Genomic DNA, 22,031 nt, shown 5'->3' with positions numbered 1-22,031 from the left:
AGATTTTGGATATCATCATATCCTGATGTGGCATAAGTGTTGTCTTTTCCTTGTTTTAAAGGCTGCATTACAGTAAAATTATATAATTTTCTGAACTTCCCAGACAGTTAGTTCTCCTATTACTGCCTATATTCACCAGGGCAGCGATTTAAGATTGTTTTCACTCTCACTTAATCTGTTGATTATTTTTTAGATGATCGATAAGCTATGTAGTCCATAAACTATCAGAAAATTGTTTGAAAAAAAAAATCCCCAAAGCACATAAGGCAAATATTTTCACTTTACTGTTGTAGAGGAGTTCGGAAACCGGAACATATTCACATCTGAGATGGTGAAATTATTGTATGTAATGTACACGTTTTGATAAAAAAAAAATGACTGAAAACTATTAATCTATCATCAAATTAGTTGTTGATTGGTATGATAAACAGTTTAATTATTTTTTATACTGTTGGGTAGTTTAATATACAGTAACGCATCATATTCTAAAAGATTATCATATTTTTTATATGTATTATTTGAGAATTTATTGTATCATGTTTTAGAGAAAATAATGTACATCAACATATATGTATATATATCAAGATATAATTCATAAGTCATATCCACCCAGCCCTACAGCAAGCTCCTTTCTGAAAAAGCAAACCACATAGCCTTTTCTCTTTGTGCCTTCACACGTGAAGTACATGGTTACTCATAAGTCTCTCTGTCTCACAGATTGATGCAGAGACCTGGCAATCAAAACACCCCTCAATAATCATTTGCTGTCTGTGTCTGCTTGGGTGACTGTAATGTGTACTGGCCCCTTTGAATCATTACTCTCAACATCCAAATGGCTATAAGCACAGATATTGTGTGCAAGCTTTTGTGTAGCTCTCAGTGTTCAATGTGATATAAAGAGTGGATGTAGGCTCTATAGGCTGGAGTGCTTGACAGTGTGTTGACTCATCTGTCAGTGCTGCTGCTAAGAAAAGTGTCTCCAAAGAATCCACCGGGCAGGTGGGAAAATGGTCAGTGTAGGCAGTTATCTGTACATCTACGTTGGGAGAAATTTGACATAGATTCGCTTGGCTGCCATTTTGGCAGCATCTGTTAAAGCACAGGCCTGTCTCCAAGGAGATTATTATGGTTGTGGATGAGATGAAGATCACTAAATCATCTGTCATCAGTGCATCTGTTTGTTTCTAAGTGATCCTCCTTGGTTTCATTTGCATGCCAAATTATTTGTTTTAAATGTTTGAGAAAGAATGAAAGAAAAAAAAAAATCTTGTATTTTGCTGTCCAAATCCAGCAGTTGTTGCCGGTAGGTGTCTGACAAGCTGTTTATCTGGTTTTAACAGTGGATAAAAATGTAGCTTCAGTAGTATTTTTGTTTTTCCTGTCCAAGAAACTACTGTGGATGTTTTCTGGTTTACTTCCCTGACAGGCTGCTGGGATAGCCTCTCCAGAGAACCGCGGGATGTTTGTCAGACATCACGGCATGAATGCAAGGTGTGTCAAAGAGCATCTTGGGCCACATTAAGTAGTGACACCCACACAGCACTGATGTTGTTGAAGCACCTGAAGCTGTGTAATGTGCAACAGCAGCAATCAAGTGTTCTGCTGACTGTACGTCTGTCTGTCCTCCTTTAATTAGGTCACTGATTCATTTCACTTGCTATGATGCACAAGAAAGACAAAAGCTCCTTGGTGAGGAAAAATAGGGTGCAAATTGCGGTGGTTGCGCTAATTTGGATTGTCCTGCTTGACTGACCGGGCACTGACTTTCTTTGTTTAGAGCTGTTAATGTAACACAATATTTGCTTTGGATTTGGTTGGCTCCAAAAACATTATCCAACCCTGTAATGGAAGCAGCCTGTGATTTAAATAAGGGGTCGTGTGTTAAACATCTTGTGTGTGGACATAGAAACCTCGAGATAATGAAAATAAACCGTGGGAGACAACATGATCCATCGCAGGCAGACAGTAACAGACATGTACACACACTTAAATATTAAGACAAGCAGGCATATAATCAGTTTTGTAGCAAGTGTAACTGCTCGTTACTGAAGTCTCCATCGTCAAGGGTTATTAGAGAGTCTAACTTCAACACTTGTGCAATTAATTCAGTTTAGTGGGCACATCGAACCTAAGGGCTGATTTCCCCAGAACCATTTTAACAAGCGTTTCCTAAAGAATTTGCAGTTCCTGGGATCCAGTCCTCTATTTAGTTAATTTATGCATAGCAAGGTAAAGGTTTGTGTCAGAGAGCCTTGTAGATAAACAGAAGGTGGTGTTTATTGTGCGCGCAGAGACAACCAACCTCCCTGCATAAATAAATTGTCACTCTTGCAGCTTAGGCTGTGAGGAAAACCAAAACAAATCTTAATTCTGCAATAATAATATTAAGTTTCAATGAAAGCGGAGCTGTTGAATTTCCCTGCACTGTTTCATAATGCGATGATGATTCACATTCCTAGTCTCAGCCCCACTCCGTGTGCTGAGTTTAACCTAATTCAAAAGCCCCTTCCTGCGCGAGACGACATCTCTCTCCCGTATTGAAATAATGAGGCCAGATCCTTGCCCATCTTCCTCATCCACCTAAAGCACTCGGTCATGTGTTAACACATCCTTCCTCCTACCATTTTTCCTTCCCTCAAAGAATAACCCCGGCTCTGTGCATTTTCCACCATCGACTGGAGCTATCAGCTCAGTTCACCTCTCTTAATGTGTGAAACTCGCCTCCGATATCATTCAACCCTATTAGAGGTTCAGACCATGCGAGAGGACTATGCAGTTACTTTGCTACCTGATTAGATCTGTGCTTAGAAAAGGGGAAAACCGGTAGTGGACGACTGGCTGTCAGATCTCAGGGCATTCTCTGACTCATTGCTCCTATGGCCTCGACTAGAATAGCCCTCTAGAGATAGATGTCTTACTCTGCCTAAATATGGAACGGTTGGAAGGCTTTCTGCTTGAACCACCACAGCCTATTATCTGTCTGTATTTTGGGGCCGACTGGGGGAAATGTACACTGTTGGCCTGACTGCTCATGCCGTCTGTTAACTCGGCTGCTTGTGTGTGTCGCTGAAAGTGATACGTGCTGTAATCCTGCTGAGTGGTTATTGCATTGTTTAGCACTACTTTGTAATCATACTACTAACAACATAAGCAGCACTGCAGTGCTAAATAAGCAAGGGTTCTAAATCAGTGGTTCTAATATATCGAGGGGTCAAGTTCATTTATCATTATACAACACATGGTTGCACAATTAAAGTTAAAGCCTTCTCATGTCACACACACATATAACATACAGATAATTCAGAATGGAATAGGGTGAAATCTAAAATAAATTAATCAATACTCCAGTTACTTAGTAGGGGTGTTACAATTTCGCTATTAAATTGAAAATCTATAGAAATAAGCTTTCAATTTTAATAATCAAATCAAAAAATCTGAACTTGCAATTCTCCCAGTATTTGTTTTACTCTCCACCCCTGCCTTGCAGCGGCTGGCACAAATCTGAGGAAAAAACAACACCTCAAAGGCGATAGAGCGTAGCTTACCAGCTGTTATATCACACTTGATCACATATAGACTGTCTTTTTAAAGAAGAATTTAAAAATGTAAATGACAGTTGTCAGGGCATAATACCAATGAGCTTATGATCTTTACCAATCAAGATGTGACAGTCTTACAATGGCAGAGATGTCAGTGCTAAAAAATGTTTTACATTGAATAATTTAATCGAAGTTTGATTTTAAAAGCAAAATTCAAATCAAATTGTCGAGAATTGTGACACCCCGATTATTTATATAGTTCTATGCATTTTTTGAGTTTGCTTCTTGAGTAAACGCAGCAATGAGATAGTGTGGGGAAACACTGTCCATCAACTTTGTGTTTTAGCACCAAGCATCTGATGTAAACTCAGTCTGCCTCCCAGGTCCTGCTGGACCAGGAGTTGGCAACTTTTACAAGCAAAAGAGACATTTTTGTCCAAAACCTAAAAAGTATTGGTCTGGATCCGCAGCTATTTGATTCTCTATTTTCCTCAAATTTTTTTTCTTGTATTTGGCATCCATATCTTGCCCTGGAAGACTAGCCCCTGGCAAAATTTAAGAGGAAAAGTTGCTGAGCTGCAGACGTACGCTATGACAAACATTTCAGTTGATGAAATATTAAAATGCCTTAAAAAATTATACTCTACATGTTTTTACACTTGGAGAATGTAAGAATCGCTTTAGACCCACAACAATGAAAAATTAGAATGTTCAAGAAATTCATTCCATATAATTTTTTTTGTCAGATTCACACGGGCCAACTGAATAGAGGCAATAAAAAGAGCCACATGTGGTTCCAGGTTGCTGACCTCTGTGCTGAAGTCTTGCATGTTGCATCCTGTCAGCTCAGAATATGATCCACCCATCAAGTGCAACAGCTTGATCTGAAATGTTGTGTCGGAGCAGGTCTCTGTAAGATGTACACAGCAGTCTTTTACTGTATTTCCCATTGCTTGGCCAGCCAGTCCCATTTCATCCATTCCATTTCCCTGACTGGAGATTATCCAGGAGCAGCCTTAAGTCCAAGCTGGGTAAGCATGGCTGTTATCCCCACTCTCCTTCACTCTTCCTGGGGGGTCATACAACCTGTGCATGATTTGGCTGGGTGGTTGATAGATTGGCTCTTTATTCCTTCACATATGATGGTTGATCGTCCCAAGGTCTGCTGCTCTTCAATCCAAATCCCACACTTGCTTTTCCTGTGGCTATTACTGTATTTGTCATACGTATAGTCTACATGTTTCAGCAATAATGCGTGACAAATATTTAAACAAAAATGTAGCCAAGTTTGAAGAAGCTACAGGCTGCAGAATCTGCATGCACCTCTGTATGTCTAAACAAAAGATGGTCCTAATAATTAGAGCTGAAATTGAGAGTTAATTAAATTGATTAGTGATAATTTTGTCAAGTCCCAACTTCAAAATTCTGAAAGTTTCCGGCTTTTCTTTGGCTTATTTGATAGTGTTGCCCTTTGAAGATGTCACCTTGACATTTAGGAAACCATGATGATAATTTTTAAAATCATTTTCTGATAATACTAATTCTAATAATAACAATTATTATAATATAATAATGTTTTCTTATAGAGCACTCCTACAAAAGCAGCAGCAAGTAGCAAAAGCAAAGCTGTTGAAGCGGTCCAAGTTGAAAAGTCCTCAAACGGTCAAAAGGTTTGACTCCTTCTTGTTTTTAATCAGAGTTTTGTAACAGCCAAATTAAAGAAGCTCAAGCACCTCAGGTTGTGATCCATCTCACACCAGATAAAAAAATATTGAGAAATCAATCAGTGTAAATTAATTTTGAAATTACCTCCACAGCTAATTATAAGGATAGTAAAATTGTAGCAACGTGATGATGCCTTTTACTCTTCCCTACTTTGTATTTCTTGCCACTTTTCCACCACAAAAATTCTAAAGAGAACAAATATTGATATTATGAATGGTACGTTATAAGACTAAACACATGCTGATGGCTTGTACTTCTCCATCTCGTTGCTTTTTCTTTGAAGTGATCAATGTGAGAGGCTTAGGTGGGTAAAATCAATGTTGCATCTCACCATAATGTTCTTTTAACGACAGACTGTTATTTATTTTGTTTTGACCAGTTGACCAGTCATCAGTCTTTCATTTGTTTCTTAGGCAGCTCAGATTTATTTCACGTCCAGCTTTATGTCATCATTGACTTTATTTATTGTGGCTTTATTGGTTGCAAAACACCTTGTAATGCTGTTTTGAAGAGTGCTATATAAAGTGAAGATGAAGGTTATTATTGTGCCAGTCTGAAGTAGAGCGAGAAGGCTGTGAAATGGTACCTTTATGTCATTTTTTAAGCAATTATTCTAGGTAAGAATTTGAGAAGGATGGTTGAGTGTAACATTGATATTCCGTCTTAGCCTGTCTGTCTAATGTTGACTGAAACCATGCTGTGCAGTTTACAGTAACAATGTAAATGTTGCAACTCAAAGGCTAATAAATCATAAAATGACCATATGTCATCAGAAATCAAGGCAACAATATGTTAATGAAGTCTGGCAAGCAGAAGGCAGGCAGTGACTGAGCTTAGACTTCAGAGCAAGGCTGCAACTACCTATCATATCCATTATCGATTAATCTGTCAGTTATTTTCTTGATTAATTGATCAATTGTTTGGTCCATAATATGTCAGAAAATCACCATTTCCCAAACCCCGAGATGTAGTCCTCAAATGTCCTGTTTTTTCCACAACCCAAAGATATCCTGATGACTGTCACATAGGAGAAACCAGAAAATATTCACATTTGAGAAGCTGAAATTAGGAAATGTTTTATTATAAAATGACTCAAAACGGTTAATTGATTCAGTCACTTCAACCATAAATGGCAGGGTTCAACGTTAATGTTTTTTTCACTTGCACATTCAGGCAAATGGGTATAATCTACTTACTTGAAGTCAATTTTTACTTGCCCCTGTGCAAAATGCTTAATTTATTAGTTGTTATCAAATAACAACAACGGCAGACGGTAATTGTAATTTTAAATCTAGGGCTGCAATGCTTATAAAATGTCAAAAGATGCTAAAATGTCCATCACATCTCAAAGTGTAGGTGGTGTCCATAAATGCCTGCTTAAAATCCAAAGATATTCATTTTAATATGGGAAAAATGTGATAGCTCTATATTTGAGAGACTGAAAACAGCATATTTTGACATTTTTGCACGAAAAATGACTTTAGCAATTAATCCATTAATCTAAATAATAGTTGAATTTTTTTTTACTACTTGCCCAGTCGGGCAGTTGAGTTGCTAGATTTACTGGTCCGACGTGGCATTTTAGGTGCCCCAGGCAAGCAGGCAATCCTTGTTGTTGAGCCCTGGATTGTATATTAAATAGGATTTTAACCTATTTAATATACTGTCTATGGCTTCAACTTGCAATTTGAGCTGCTGTACTCATTTTGTGGATGTGTAATTGTTACATATTGCTCCTTTAATGTTCATGTTTATCTCTACAGGCTAACTTTTATTCTACAAATGGCCTTTACTATCACCACTCATTCTGCTACATGTTTGAGTAGCTGCTTTCCATGTTAGCGACTGTATCCACAGCTCATTGCTCTCCTTAAACCTCTCACTCTCCCAGTGGCTGTTATCCCTCTTTCACAAAGAAAAAAAACACTTGTTCCTCCAGTCAACACATCTCCTGTCCACACTTCTCCTCTGTGCCCTTCACCTCTCTGTGGCCCACTCAAAGCTGTCACCACTCAATAGAAACACACACACACACACACACACAGGCATGCATGCCTTTCTTCCCACAGATACTTAAAACACACATCAATGAGGTACACATCAATTACCACCACTCTCGCACACACACACACTTTCGCACATCTATGTAAACACACATGTATATGCTCACACACCCACAGAAAGCTACACATAGACATCGCCTGCAGCTGTATATTTAGTGACACACACAGTGGCATTAGGGAGCTCAATGAAGAATCAGTGTACAAGGCTCGAGTGATTGTAAGAAGCTCACTCAAAGGTCTGCCGATTATTTTGGTCTCTGCAGGAAATCATTTACAATAGCACTCACCCCATCCTCCCCTCCTCCCAGTTCAAGTCCATTTAAACAGTGTGTTGCTGCGTGTATGTGTGTGTGTGTGTGTGCATATGCGAACCTTAAGTCAGTCACCACAGTATCGATGGGGAAATTCTTTGCTCTGTTGTTTGTGCGGTTCACTATAGCGTGCTGAGGAGGTCTCACTTGTTTAGAGAATGGGGTGCTTCGGAAATGAGTCATACACAATGTGATGCAACACAGCGGAGCAGATTTGAATTATGGGGCAATGAACAATGAGGTCATCACAGGGCTGGGGGCATAAATCTCCCACTGTCGTGGTATAACACAGCATTTCTTATCAATGGAGGAAGCTGCAGCAGGATTTGAAAATGCAGTATTGTTTAAGAGATTGATTCAATTTCGAAAATACAGGATGGGATTGGGTGGACTTCAGTGACTAAGGGGCTAAGACAATGGAAGGGAAATTCTGGTTTGAGTGCGGTAGCATTCTTTTTTGAGGGTTTTTTTTGTGTGTTTTTTACTTCAGCTAACAACAGTTACATTGTGCCACTCATTATGACTTATAAATTGTATAAAGGAAATGCATATATATATATATATATATATATATATATATATATATATATATATATATATATATATATATATATATATATATATATACATATGTATTTCCTTTCCCCCAGCTTTTCAAGTGTTTTCACGCCTCTTTTATCCACCATACTGCTTCCAATGATATTTTCCATATCTTTTCCTTCTTCAGCAGATTGTCCACAATCAGCGTCTGCTGTAATACCATCATCCCCAGGCCCCTCTTAAATTTCCTGCTTACTGGGCTTTTACTTTAACTGCATTACATACATCTTCCACTCCCTGTTCATCTGGTTCCTTTCAGCATAAACCAGTCTGAAAGATCTAACATGAGGCGCCTTGATGTGACTGGTGGTTTGATAGTAAATTCCCAAATAAAAATAATATTCTCATGTATTGTGCCTGTTCAGTGGCACAGCTGTGATCTTGATTGATATCAAATGGCATTTTCATTCCAAGTCTTTGAGAGTGGGAATATGTGCCAGGGAGTATTGATCTGAAGCTTAGTTGATGGTGCAGTGTGATAGGCTGAAGGAGGGTGAGGATGACTAGAGGGTCATGCTTGATGGAACAAAGATATTAACAGACATAGCTGTGATCAATGGCTTGATAATATATGTTTACATCATTTGTGCTGTTTTGCGTTTTCCCCCTCATGTTTTCGAGCTGACGAGCCTTGTCTCAAGTGTAAATATAGCACCTAACTCTGCCTCAGGTTAAATCCCCTTTGACTGGCTGGTGAATAATTGTTGTGTGAGAAATCTGCTGGCTTTCTTCTAGCAACACGTGGCTCTAAAATAAGCTGTGTGGCTCAGTTTGTGCCGAGGAGGACAATACAACATCATCTGAGATAAAGGTGCCATGCCCCTTTGGCATGTATCAGCAGCCGTCAATTTGTCCCCGACGTATCTTTCACATTTTGCAATAAAACCATTTTACCACCTCTGTGTTTTTGCAAGGGAGCCTGATAGTGTCACACCAAGACAGATGAGCACCACTCTGGCCTGTGGGCCTGCAGCAATAACTTACATCGGCCACGTGTCTGTTTTCTAACCATGTACGAAATTGTACGCCTGCTCTCCTGCAGTGTGCTTACGTGCGTTTTGAACCCCCTGATTGGCTCTTGTTCAGACGGTATATGTATGATAGATGAGACGGTATCCATCACATGTATCAAGATGAGAGTGAGAGCGAATTGGACGAGGAGCTTTATTGTGGAGCGAGGGTTTGTTGAAGCTTGAAGCTAAGCCTTTGATAAATGATATTTGGTATTTTAAAACCATTCTGTGTGTAAAGCTCATGCATGTCAGGCAATTACTATAAGCCAGTTTTATGGTTAGAATGATATATGTCGATGTGTGTTTTTCTTTGTGCACCCATGTATTGAAACATTTCATTGTCCAGGGTTGAGTACAGTTGATTACAGTTCAATGGTTCACAATCACCGGACAAATCAACCAGTTTTTTGTTTCATCATGTGCACCTCCCTCCCTCATCCACTCTCCTCTCTTTCCATCTCTCTTTCAAAGATTTATGTGGGGCACATAGACAAGAGTCTTTAATTTTACGCCTGGGTAGACCATATACACTATTGCTCCATATTCCTCATGCTTATATTGAATCTGTCGAAGCCCAGGGGGTGAATTGTGGTTTTAACATGAATGTATAGGGGACTCCACCCTTTAGAGGAAAGCACCCCGTTGCTTCATTTGGAGACACCATAAATCTAACACCAACAGGCATCAACACCATTCCTTGTGCTTATGGAGCGATCACTTGTTTGAAGCATAATTACAAAGGGTAATACATGAAAAACCATCATGAAAGCATAGTGTAGAGTCATCCTAATTACATACAGCAGCCTCATGAGTAATGGGAATGACATGGGACATCAATACAACCACGGCCTCTCATAATAGAAAGCACCATTGTTTTACTGTGAGAAAATGGTCAGCATCTATCATGTGGAATCCATTCTTTTTAGTTTTCTTCAGGAAGACATTGAGCCTTTATTCTTGAAAAAAAAAAAAAAAAACTCTTCCTTCTCCTTATCACGTCCATTCATTGTTCTGCAGGCTAAGTCATTTGCTGTCCAAGCCCCTCTCTGCAGCGCCCCACCCTAGCTCTTACAGTAGTAAAAGGTTTAAGCGTTCTCCATTTTCCCATCTAAATCTCTCCGTCTGTTGTCCTTTTCTTTTCTCCTCTGCTGGAAGCTCTCAGAGGAGCCATCTCACCTTCATTTGATCAAAATTGTGCTTCTGTCTCCTCTTATGAACTCAAATGCTGTAACCCTGCTCTCCAAATAGTGGTCAGCTTACTGTGCTTACAGAAAAATACTCTGCAGTATGTTAGACTTGAAATTATGCAGTTGACCCACACAGATGCAACTGATTCATTGGCAGCGGAGCTAACTGTTCACATTCAACGTAGACATTATTCAAATGTTGACATTTTCAAAATGGTCAATTGCAGCAGCAACAAAACAGATACGCAAAGAAAGAACTGTGCCCTGCTAGCCTGTTTTACCGCCCTAGTTCTATCTGTCATTAGACAACATAGACACCAGTGTTTTCTTATCAATATCTGTGCATGACATTGCAGTATGGTTAGTCTTAGGTAACTAAAATACTTAGTTAAAGTTAAGTGAAAACTGAGTTACAGTTAAAGGAGTAGCTGACAATAATTGCAAGTCTGTGGCAAGACATGAGCTGCGGGGTTCCAGATTAAAGGTCCAGTATGTAAGATTGAGAAAGAGCAGAATATGACAAAAATGGAATAGAATATTATTAGTGTATGATCACCTGAAAATAAGAATTATTGTGTTTTTATTACCTTCAAATGAGCTGTTTATATCTAAAGTGGGCATGATTCCTCTTCCACAAAGTCTTCCATGAGTTTCCTAGCCAACAGAGTTTCTTCTACCTGCTTGGAAGGGGAGTTGATTGTAATTTGAAGCTAGGTGCCATTAAATCCTACAATCCTCCTTCAAAGATGGATGTGTTACATTCCCAACACTACCTTGACTATACGTAGTTTCCACCCCGTTAAAGGGCATACCACTTCCTGTATTGTGTAGTATGGAATAATAATGATACAAGATGCTTTTATAATTAATCCAGCCCTCATTTTTTGGTTCTCTGGCTGACACTCTTTAAAATACATATTCATCGGTTCTGAGGCACTTTTAAATCACACCATCACAATGGTAGAGGGCTCAGTGGTTGATAACTTTCAGACATCGTGGTGGCATCCGTCGGCCCAACCCTACTTACAAGTGGTACTGTGTGTCTATGGGCAAAATACAACAAAAACATTTGTTTCATTCAGTTGCAGCTTTCCAGACTGTTCCGTGGAAAACTGTTGACCTGTGTCTTCTGATGGCAGAGAAGAGAACAAAATTAGGATCTAATTAAGAATGCCGCCTCAGAGATGGAACAAAGTGATGGTGCACCACTGATGTATGCATAGACTTTTGCAATGGCTGCATCTTTAATCTTCTCTTCCCCTTTTCCACTTGTTCACATAAATGAGTCCTAATGAAAAATCTCATCCCCTGCCGAGTTCTGCTCCTAATACGAACTTATTCCTTCACCACCCTGCCTGTGCATCCATACCTGTTTCTTTTCCACCTCTCTTCCTCCATTCCTCATTCATTGATCCCTCCATTGTCGACCAGCTCAGTGTGAATAATGTATACTGCATTCTCAGAGAAGTGAGTGAGACAGGAACGAAGGTGCTGGATTGGTGGGGGAGCTCAGTGCCTAACTTATTTCCCGCCAATGCTCTGTTGCTTCTGGCAATTCTCCTGTAATATAGTACATGCATATGCATATAACACTGAGGGTACACACTCATTCGCATGCATATGCACATGTAAACACATGCATGTACACAAACACACAGTACAGTGAATCCATCTTTTGTTGCAGTCTCTGTCCACCCAACCATAGAGATATTGCTCATGGCCTCCTGTACTGGCTAATACACCCAATTACTGCACAGCCCTGCCTGAGAGCTCCACAGAGGTTGAAGCTCTGACAGTCTGTGTGGATGTGTGCATGTCCTTGTGTGTGTGTGTGTATTACAGTATGTTGATGCACTTGTTTTTGTGCACCTGTGAAAATCTTGCATGGCACGCAGTCAAAGACTCTGAAACAGAAAATTCAAGGCCAAACAGATAAATAGTGTTTCCTCGGCTCCATCAGCCCTCCCAGTAAACAGCAAAACACACACAGAACTACAGTTTGCATGCCAAGAGGTACACACACACACACACACACATACACACATACACACACACAAACCCACATGCAGTGTCAGTCACAATGCACACACTCACATTGAGATTGACCCTGGTGAGATGAGGCTGCAAAGTTTACCCTCAAGAGGAGGAGGCTGGAGGTGGGAGGGAAGGTGGTGGTGGTGGTGGTGTGAAAAAGCACATAGTGATGGAAAACAGGGGAAGATGCAGAGGGAAGCAGGGAAAGGAGACAAGGCACAGATAGAGAAAGATATAAGCGGCGTTCTAACTGTGAATAACTGCCACTCTGCATTCGAGTAACAGATCTAACAATTTACCTTTCTGAAAAGTGTCTCTGTTTTGGCAGTGAAATGCCACCCATATAAACCAGTTATCATGGCACGAGAGAGCTTTTTAGCCGTAAACCGCCAGCGAGCGCAGAGATAGACCATTATAGACTTTGATACCCTGACACTTAAGAGGTCATTACGAGGCAGAGCACACACGCACCAGCACGTGCATGAGTGCACGCTCACACACAGACACACAAACACTAAACAAGCAATCACAAGCCAGAGTGGCTTGTGAGCTGCCTAGGTCTTGTGTTTGAGTGGGTTATGGGCTATTCACACAATCTGGAGGGGGGCCATTATTCACATTGCACCCCACATTCACTACATATTATGGCTATCTGTCTCTATTGTGAGAAATGACAGGGACTTCAGTTCAGTGAGCTTGACTAACCCTCAGCCTTCTCCCCCCTCTGCGTTTCTGTCTCTGCCTTTTGCTCTATCTCTATCTTTACAGGACTAGGACGTCCAGCTGCCATTGAGATGTGATTCTCTGGGGTTTTATTTCACTTTGACAAAGCAAAGTACACTATAACGGGTAAGAATATGTCTCCTCATATGATTTTAAATGTATTTAAAGGGATCATTATATACAGATTGTTTGATGTGTGGTTGTGTAAGGTACTTACTGATAGACATTGATATGTATTACTAACAATGTATGCTGTATATATAATATTAGCTTAGCTTTACTTTGCTGTCAGATGGCCTTTTCTGAAGGAAAACCACTGTTATATAAGCCATCTTGCAAAACACCAGAGTTACTGGTGTACCACTACCTCCATCTGTTAATTTGTCTGTGTTATTGTGTGACTTCAGTGCACCAGAACTATCTTTTTAAAACACCAAAGTTACACAGTAACACAAACAAACTGACAGATTGAGGCAGTGGTAGACCAGCAACTCATGTGCAACATGTTCTTTGTGGTAAAATTACTAATGCATTTTTGTTGGTTTGAAGAGGGTGAAATTTGACTTGATGATGAGATAAAGTGGTGAAAGTATTCCAAATATAGCATACACGTAAAATGATATTATTATTTTTTTAGATGGATCTTTTTTGAGTGGCTAAAATACCTTTTGTTGCTGTCCCTGTCCACAGCAGTTTATTGCTTAGCTTCAGGGCTGATGTTCCTCTCTGCTTCTTCAAACTCAGATTGTACTGTAGGTAATAGACTGACTATGGATAAGTACCTCAAACAACTCCGCATTAAATAATGTAAACTATCCCTTTAACCAGGGATGTTGACTCTTCTTATTTACAGCAGGCTTATTTAGGCCTGGGGGATAGTCACACAAATATATATGCACACCTGGTGTTTTGTTTTTTGCCGACTCTACAGTACACATTATGCTTTTTTAGAACCCAAATATGACCCAGCGTTCTCCCTGGAGATCTCAGGGTTCCATCTGTGCCAGGAGGTGCTCTAATTGGCCCGACAAATGCATTCTCTCAAAGTGCTAATCCAATCAAATATAACCCACCGAGCTTCAAAAAGAATAGAGAACAGCATGCAATATGCAGTGAACGCAACACCAGAAGAGAATAGAAAAGAATAGAAAAGGTAGTGCAGAGGAAGTGTGTGCTATTAGCCCCAGACAGAATAAAACATAGCGCAGAAAAATGAAACAAACATCAAATTAATTGCAATCAGCCTGCTGTTCCATGAAGGCATCAACGGGAGTTAAACCACAAACCCAGACCTTCATCTGCCCATGAAGCCACTCACTACAACTTATTTACAGTGTATTTACAAGCTGAGCTGGGCCTGTAAAATGTCGAATTTACGAGCTCCTTTTTAATTAGAAATACTGTCTCCTAGAGTTGGGCTGATGAATTGCACATTCAATTTATTGACAATAGAGGAGGGTGCAGTTCTTGGGTATTGACAGCTAGTCAGAGTATCCCCGGTTGACATCAGTTTTTCACTAAGAGAAGAAATATGTTGCTTCTTTGCTGTTTAAAAAACCCCGAGGCCATGTTTTCATGTGGGATCCTATTTTTAATTAATTGAATTGGCTGAGAGTAATGTGAATGAGGGTGCTCTCTCTGTTTCTCTCCATCTGTGTGGTTTGGCAGTTTGCTATGTAGTTAGTTGGTTTTATCTATTTGATGGCCAAGGTCATTTCACTCAAGTGTCTTACCACTTGATTAAAGTATTAAAAGAAATGAAAAAGAAAGACAGAAGCAAGAGGGACATTTGTTTATCCTTATTGTGCCTATATTACCTCAGTTTTAATTTATTTAATGATGTAACCATTGTTTATACATGTGTGTCATGGTTTTGTGTCCGTTTTGATACTTCCTGTATACTTCCTCCGTCTCGCATGCTTTCCTTCCGCAACTCTCATATGACTCTGAATGCTTACTTTGAAATCTAATTCTGTGATATCAAGGCTGCGTTTTGTCTTTACTTGACTGAAACAATGAGTGAAAAGAAAGAACAACAGGAAAGGGGATATATCTTTCTTCACGCGGTGGATGTGTTCTTGTTCTCTGTGAAACAGGTGTTTCCCGCTCCACATGTGCAAACACACCACCTACATTTACTACATCTACTTGTATAAATTATTCTGGCCGATGCTGATACAAACCAATATTAGGAGTGTAAACAATTGATATGGAAATACCAGAAGATATTCTTTATACAGAATATAATTTATTGAATATATACATAAATATGTATTTTTTTCAGTGATCCCTCAACTGTGGTTATCAAACACTTGTGATAAAGATATGCAATGGAGGCCAGATATTTTATAATTTAACAATAAACTTTATCGTCCAAAATTACATCAGGGCACTAAAATGGTGTTTGTTTGTTTTTTTTACCAATATTTTCAATAGATATCAATAACTACAAATTAAAAAAACCCAAATAGAAACATATGGATATGAAGTTGAATTTAAAAAAAGGACCAAATACACACAAAATACTGACACATATCTAGCTAGCTGTGAAAGGCCAAATATAATGTGTGTGTGTGTGTGTGTGTGTGTGTGTGTGTGTGTGTGTGTGTGTGTGTGTGTGTGTGTGTGTGTAATACAACGATAATATTGATATGTTCTGTCTCTATTTTCTCTCTTAAGTGCAGGATAAAAAAAATGTTAGAATTTTTGTAATTTTCAAAGAGCAATTTTGGGAAAAAATGACTTAAATACCAGTTGTAGTAACCCTTATACAAATTGCTCTTCAGGTCTTCACACACACACACACACACACACACACACACACACACACACACACACACACACACACACACACACACACACACACACACACATTCATTTGCCCCCTTGTCAACACCCCCACTCCCCCGTGTACACAGGCTTATTGTCTTATAATGTGACCTTTTGCTTTGAGTGGAGAGGCCTTTGTCCTAAGACAATAGAGTCCATATTGTAAACCATGCCAGTCAATGTCGTCCACACAGCTGCCACAGAGAGGCTGCAGATTGTCCAGGGTCCAAGTTGAAGGCTGTGAGGCAGGCACTTGTGGCGTATATTTGTGTGTGTTTGTCTGTGCCTGTGTATTTTTGTCTGTACTGTTTGTGTCTGTAAGATGCAAGCCTGTTTCCCAGAATCAGCAGATGGGCCTGTGCAATTAGACTCAGCCGTCTTCCCTTGTGTGCACACATGCACGGATGCACACAAACAGACACACACAAACCCACACAGCCACACGCATACACACAAGAACACACCCAGGGCCCGGGCATGAAGCAGATGTCTCTGAAACACTAGACCTGACAGATACTGTAATGGAGGAGGAAACTGAGGAATGAGAATTGCAACCGCTAAACATCACTCAAAAAGTTGATCAACCTAACTACTTACTTTCTGTCTATCCAGCTATCTATTAGAGCTGGCTGATCAGATCAAAGCTATAATTTAGTGACTTTAATTATGTATTTATTGACTCAACTAGACCTGACAGATACTGTTGTGACAAAGATATGTAATAGAGGCAGGATATTTTAACAATAAACAATAAACATTACTGTCCAAAATGATATCAGGGCACTGAAACAGCAAACCTTCACCTGTATTTTTAACAATTATAAATAACTATAAAACAACAATAGAAAAAAAACAAGAGCAAAATATATTTTTTGTTAGACCTGAATTAAGAAAAATGATCAAACATACACAGAACGTTGCCTTTAAAGCTTACAAACAAAAACAATAATATCGGTCGATCAATATATTGGTCAGACTTTCAATGTTCATCATGATATGAACATATTGTGCTATTGTTAATTATTATGATCAAGCTGTAATTATAAACAAAATTAAGTTTTTGTTTTGCACATGTGAAGCCTTCCCTCAATATTACCACTGAGGTGGACAAATTATTACTATTATATTTCAACAGCACCACAAACTTCACCATCCAAAATTTTCATCCTGTAAAACAATGTCAACAACAACAATATAACATTTCATTCCATGGCTTTTATGAATACTTGATTCTGATTGGTCAAGAACAGCATTCTACAGTCTGTTATTTCCGTTGCTGTGGACGCTGTTCTGATCAGGACATAGGGGAAGCAATAAAATATTTTTTAAATAACTGAGATAACTTTTAAATCAGTATTTTGTGTCAAATGTTTTTTAAGTAGCCATGTAATAACCAGGATAATGTTTGTAATCTGTGAGCAGGTTATTAAGGCGTACAGTCAGGGTTTGTCTTGCCAGTGACCTGCTCACTATGCATTATCCCTTACATAACCTCCATCAAGGGAGGATTTATTGCAGGACTGTTCTTTTAGACTGCATTAGTATCAGCTAGGTGTGCCTGAAAACTGGAGAACTGTATGGCAAGTTCATAAGTGTGATCTCTGTTGTCAAGACAAATGATTCCAAACAAATCGTAATTAAGAGAAAAAGTCAACAATAACAACAACAACAGTTTGATGCATATACCACATTTATATATATTACTGTTATATTGGAAGACATCTTTAATATCACAGCAGGAATCTCAACTGGGCCTGCTGGTAAGTTGATTCAATTAGTTTCAATTACAGTAAATTAAATTAATCAGCAACTGTTTGGATGATTTGGTAATTGGTAATTTTTCAAGGAGATGGCAAACAGCTTTTCAAAGTGTGAAGTCTTGATGCTTTTCTTATAGGAATTAAAATAAATGTGTAAAACAACACGCCCTTTTTTCTCCACTTTGTTAGTTTCATGATTGGAAAAGACACATTATGTACAAAAGCACAGGAATAAACAGTGTACCCTTGTAATCCTAAATTGGAAATAGCTTGTTGTTTTAATAAACGCTGTGTTGCATTTACTGTGACATATTTTTTTCATTCAGTTTGACTTCTTCCCTCTGCTTACACAGACTGAGTTAAAACTTTTTAAAATAATGTAAATAAGTGTCTCTGTGCTGAAGAACAGACATAAACAACGACTGGGTTAACTAATAAAATGATGATCTTCTAATAAACCGTGTAAACACCCAGAAACTTTGTGATTTGATTAAAGGGCCGGATTGAGGTTGTTAAAGGGCAGGACTGTCATATTTTTTTTTTTGCCTCAGACTGATGGCGGAATAAAACAAAAACTATCTATCCACAGCACATTAAAGGGGTACAGATCTCCTGCTCATAAACACGAGTAGAATATCACCTGACTATATCTCAGTGCACCATCTCCACATTTAGCTGCACCAGCCATGTATTGACCTGCAGTAACAGATAGGTTCAGAGGAAATGAGCTTGTGACTTAAAGGTCACAGTTTAAAATCTGAGTTGTACAGTAGCTGTGAAAACCCTGGCAATTTAAATCCCTCAACAACTACCATCAGGGCTGCGACCTCTGGGCACTTAACCTTTAACTGTTCCAGTGGAGCAGCTCGGTGCCCAATAGTGCGAGACTGTGCGCGGCGGCGGCGGTGCTGCTGCAGCTCCCAGGTGTGACTGTGCTAATGTGTGAATGTGGTCCAGCCTTCCTTCCTCTCAGCTACTCCCCCTCAGCCATTCATGCAAACATGAATGTGTTCTTTCTTAGTCAATGAGCCACGCTAAATGAGGCTTATGACTTGATGGCTTACAAATGTGTGGCATTTTCGGTTATTACTCCAGCTTTGAGCGCTCCCAATTTCATTCCTAATTTGGTGCGCTGCATCAGTGACAGTCAGGATGAATTCGGGTTGATCTTAGATTTGCAGTTTGTTGTTGATATGTGAAATTGTTAACACATCTGCGCCTGAGTATCCTGTTGACTGTGCTAAAGATACCAGTCTGTCCCTTATGAGCCCTTTTTTCCCCTTGAACAGGATCGAGACGGGACAGCAGGGGAGCACACCCCCCCCCTCACCCAATCAAACACACTGACGTAAATGCATGAACAAAGATTCACACATACACCACTTACAAACACAAATACGTCGCCACCTGAGCGCAGCGGCACAATCCCCCACACACCCTCCACAACACACACACACCCTCACACTTGACAACAGGGAATAGCCCACAGAGATGCTCTTTGTCAACAACTTGGAAGAAAGCAGCTATTTAGGGCCACTGTATTCCTGGAAGGATAAGCCACCTTATTTGTGCGAAGAGGCTGTGTGAAACAAAACAAGTTATGGCAGTTAGTATCACTTGCTCTTCCCCACTGTGTCTTCTCCTATTTGCGGTGTTCTGCTTATGAACCGGTGCTAATTGTGTAAAGCAGAGCTCAGTATATTGTGAATGTGGATTTCCAACGGGCTTGGCGTGATGATGAGCAGATGCACACACAGATGTTTTCCCTCCATGTGTCTGTTTACCAGTTCAATTATCCCTATCGCATACTGTAGAGATTTGTTGTTTTATGTAGGCGCTTCAGCATAGATTCCAGCAAAAAACATTAGTTAGTGAAGTATTACAAGCCTTTGTTAACTCCATAAACTCAGATACTGTTCGGTTGATATTTGGAAGTATGATACGCTACAAATGTCAAAACCTAAATACTCTTAATGTCCTTCTGTTGCATTATTCAGTATGTAGTTTAAGCAAATATATCTGCCTTGGTCAAAGATTACAATCTAATTGTGCTGGTAAATACTGTGAAAGCATATCTGCTAACGTCTATGGGAGGCTCTTGGGGTCAGATCTTTCCTATCCATTATTAGGAAGAATTTAATCCTAAGAAAGTGCTCTCCGTAAACATTTTCAGTTATTGTAAGCAAAGATGCAGACCCCACTAGGATGCATGCGACCCTAACATTCAGCTCATGTTTTTAGAACTTGAATTTATCCAGAATTACAAAACTGAAAGGGAATCAATGTTCAAGACTTCTAGCTACAACCTGAATATGAGATCTGAGGAGTATACAATGAATTTTTCATCAAATATTTCTCACTTGCTCAATTAAGCATTGATGAGACTGATTTTCTTTTGTTTGGACTTTGTAACTTTTAAAAAATAGACTATTATTGCACTCTTTCTGTACTTGCTCTGATATAAAACAGTGTAAATGTCATTTTGAAATACAAAACTTGTGTTAAGCACAGCAAATTGTGCAAAAAGCCATGAGAATGTAAAATAGAAATGTATACAACGCTCAAGAAAGCCTGTTTAGGTATTGCTGTGATGTAACTGGTCTTAACATTCTCTAAACTGTAGATACAATTGTCACAGCTGTTTCATGAGACATCACAAGTCTTCTGCATGTCTGAAAAACATTTCATTCATTCTTCAAAACCACCACTCATTGTGTCAGAGCCATAAACATAAAAAAAATGTTTTGTCATTGTGTGAGCCGTACCGGTCGCAATGTTTAGATATTTTTTGCAACCTGGGAAGTGTTTCTTTATACAAATCTCTGTTTTGTTTGACTTTTTTCTTAACACTGAATGCTTATAGTACTATATAAGCATGTCAGTTTTGACTAGCTGAATGTTATTTTGTGTCGCACTGAGCTTTTTTACAGCTGATTCAGATGTCAACAGTAGGTAAAAGTTTACTAAGAAAAGTCAACACTATACAGTAGCGTAGTACACAGAAAAAGGATATGCACATTTGTATGAATAGAGTGGATTTATGGAGTGTTGATGTATTATATGTACAGTAAACAGAAAGTTCACCTTTGATCTTTCATGTAAAGTCATACACAGTGGACAGGAAATTTGCCACAGGATCACATCCATGCCAGTAAACAAAACAGGGGTAATGCTGGGGGCCTGGCGTTCCTTCCCCCAGAAAAAATGAGACCTGAGACTTTGTTTCCTGCGTTCTGGTGACTTTTAAAGAATGATAGAAGATAAAATAAGTACACTGTAAAATCATTTGAATTTACAGAATCAGAAACAGATTGTGGTAATTGGAAAAAAGTAACAATTTGTCATAAATCTGAAAAAATATGGGAGAACTGTGAAGAGTTTGACAATTTCAACTCATCAGTTTTGATCAGCAAGCCATGTGCAAGTGGAGTATTGTGCAAATTGTGGACGATTTTGCTCACACTTCCGTGTGCCAAAACAGGTGCAGTTTTGCTTGGATGAATGAGAAAATTCAAATCTGCTGTGAACAACAAACTAATTGTTCAGAGATTTGTTCTAAAAAAAAATCTCATTGAAGAATTGAGCCAAAGTGAATGAGAAAAACTGTAAGCAACAATAACATGTGTCCTGTATAAATATGGAATAATACATGCATGTTGGCATCAGATATAGGAAAAGATAAACATTCAGAAAGCTATTACAGAATGGAGACACACAGCAGCCGCTCCTTTGAATTACTGTATTTCCAATGCATACGCCTGCTCTGGTATGTTGATTGGAATACATCAGCACACCAGGGATATGAAACTGCAATAAGATCCAGACCTCTGCCCTGCGTGATTTGAATATGAAATGATTAGATTATTGATTTTGGTTATTTGGGTCTCCCGCCCCGTGATGATATTGTGGAAGCGCAATCACCATGGCTGACATTTAGCACTGTGTTTACCTTTGCTGTCTCCATTGATTGCATTAAAATCACCACCCATACATCCTGCTGGAGCTCATTGTATCACCGGCTTTATGCTATTTTAGAAAAGTGATGGATGCGGCTTATCAAAAATGCAACAGTTGTGGTCTGTGCCGGCGCAGAAAATAACCACATTGCCTCGCAATCACGGAACAGTGGTTCTTACAGGCTTGCATTTCAAACATCATTGAATATCATTATAAAAATAGTGGATGCAATGCATGTGGGGGGTGAATGGTTCTAGAATAGATCTTAACATATGTTTGATGACACAGGT

General features: G+C 39.2%; 1 protein-coding gene across 8 annotated transcripts in view; it reads left to right on the top strand.

Annotated features, from left to right (window-relative positions):
* adgrl3.1 (adhesion G protein-coupled receptor L3.1) overlaps window positions 1-22,031 on the top strand; it is a 168,201-nt gene that overhangs the window by 1,583 nt on the left and 144,587 nt on the right. For all 8 annotated transcript variants that reach the window (XM_084715465.1, XM_084715469.1, XM_084715462.1 and 5 more), the window contains exon 2: window positions 13,241-13,321. The gene's annotated coding sequence lies outside the window, so the exon portion shown is untranslated. The remainder of the gene's footprint in view (window positions 1-13,240; window positions 13,322-22,031) is intronic.

The sequence above is a fragment of the Lutjanus erythropterus genome, chromosome 3 (genome assembly GCF_056507025.1).
Source record: "Lutjanus erythropterus isolate fLutEry1 chromosome 3, fLutEry1.hap2, whole genome shotgun sequence".
Classification (NCBI taxonomy): Eukaryota; Metazoa; Chordata; class Actinopteri; order Lutjaniformes; family Lutjanidae; genus Lutjanus; species Lutjanus erythropterus.
The sequence above is the reverse complement of the archived record's forward strand: the minus strand, read 5'-3'. Positions and strand labels throughout refer to the sequence as shown.